The 2031-nt window shown below is 59.6% G+C and overlaps 1 protein-coding gene across 1 annotated transcript in view; it reads left to right on the plus strand.

Annotated features, from left to right (window-relative positions):
• AKAP8L (A-kinase anchoring protein 8 like) overlaps nt 1-2031 on the plus strand; it is a gene marked incomplete at its 3' end in the record, with an annotated part of 12864 nt that overhangs the window by 7862 nt on the left and 2971 nt on the right. The window lies entirely within an intron of this gene.

Consider the following 2031-nt stretch of genomic DNA (forward strand, 5'->3'; position numbering starts at 1 on the left):
TTCCAACCCAAACCATTCCACAATCCCATGGGATCTCACCCGAGGCCACAGCTCAAGGGTGGACATGGCGGTGCCGGGTTGATGGCTGGAGATCCTTCCAACCCAAACCATTCCACAATCCCATGGGATCTCACCCGAGGCCACAGCTCAGGGGTGGACATGGCGGTGCCGGGTTGATGGCTGGAGATCCTTCCAACCCAAACCATTCCACAATCCCATGGGATCTCACCCGAGGCCACAGCTCAGGGGTGGACATGGCGGTGCCGGGTTGATGGTTGGACTGGATGGTCTTGGAGGTCCCTCCAACCCAGACCATTCCCTGATCCAGCAGAGTCTCACCTGGGAACACGGCTCAGGGGGGTGACGAGGGCTGTGCTGGGTTGATTGTTGAACTCAACCATCTTGGAGGTCCTTCCAACCTGACCTGTTCCATGATCCCGTGGGATCTCACCTGGGGACGTGGCTCAGGGGGGTGACGAGGGCAGTGCCAGGTTGATGGTTGGACTCAATGATCTTGGAGGTCCCTCCAACCCAAACCATTCCACGATCCCGTGGGATCTCACCTGGGGACGCGGCTCAAGGGTGGACACGGCGGTGCCGGGTTGATGGCTGGAGATCCTTCCAACCCAAACCATTCCACGATCCCGTGGGATCTCACCTGAGGACACGGCTCAGGGGTGGACATGGCGGTGCCGGGTTGATGGTTGGACTGGATGGTCTTGGAGGTCCCTCCAACCCAGACCATTCCATGATCCAATGGGATCTCACCCAAGGGCACGGCTCAGGGGTGGACATGGCGGTGCCGGGTTGATGGCTGGAGATCCTTCCAACCCAAACCATTCCACGATCCCATGGGATCTCACCCGGGGACACGGCTCAGGGGTGGGCATGGCGGTGCCGGGTTGATGGTTGGAGATCCTTCCAACCCAAACCATTCCACGATCCCGTGGGATCTCACCAGGGGACACGGCTCAAGGGTGGACATGGCAGTGCCGGGTTGATGGTTAAACTCAATGATCTTTGAGGTCCTTCCAACCCAAACCATTCCACGGTCCCGTGGGATCTCACCTGGTGACACGGCTCAGGGGTGGACACGGCGGTGCCGGGTTGATGTCTGGAGATCCTTCCAACCCAAACCATTCCACGATCCTGTGGGATCTCACCTGGGGACGCGGCTCAAGGGTGGACATGGCGGTGCCGGGTTGATGGTTGAACTCGATGATCTTTGAGGTCCTTCCAACCCGAACTGTTCCACGATCCCGTGGGATCTCACCTGGGGACGTGGCTCAGGGAGGTGACGAGGGCAGTGCTGGGTTGATGATTGAACTCAGTGATCTTTGAGGTCCTTCCAACCCAAACCATTCCACGGTCCCGTGGGATCTCACCTGGTGACACGGCTCAGGGGTGGACATGGCGGTGCCGGGTTGATGTCTGGAGATCCTTCCAACCCAAACCATTCCATGATCCCGTGGGATCTCACCTGGGGACACGGCTCAGGGGTGGACATGGCGGTGCCGGGTTGATGGCTGGAGATCCTTCCAACACAAACCATTCCACGATCCCGTGGGATCTCACCTGGGGACGCGGCTCAAGGGTGGACGTGGCGGTGCCGCGTTGATGGTTGGAGATCCTTCCAACCCAAACCATTCCATGATCCCGTGGGATCTCACCCGGGGCCACGGCTCAGGGGTGGACATGGCGGTGCCGGGTTGATGGTTGGACTCAATGATCTTTGAGGTCCCTCCAACCCGAACTGTTCCACGATCCCGTGGGATCTCACCCGGGGACGTGGCTCAGGGGGGTGATGAAGGCAGTGCCAGGTTGATGGTTGAACTCAATGATCTTTGAGGTCCCTCCAACCCAAACCATTCCACGGTCCCGTGGGATCTCACCTGGGGACGCGGCTCAAGGGTGGACATGGCGGTGCCGGGTTGATGTCTGGAGATCCTTCCAACCCAAACCATTCCACGATCCCGTGGGATCTCACCCCTGTTTCTCCCGCAGGTACGACCCCTACGAGTCCTACGACTC

The sequence above is a fragment of the Lepidothrix coronata genome, unplaced genomic scaffold (genome assembly GCF_001604755.1).
Source record: "Lepidothrix coronata isolate B3197 unplaced genomic scaffold, Lepidothrix_coronata-1.0 Scaffold471, whole genome shotgun sequence".
Lineage (NCBI taxonomy): Eukaryota > Metazoa > Chordata > Aves > Passeriformes > Pipridae > Lepidothrix > Lepidothrix coronata.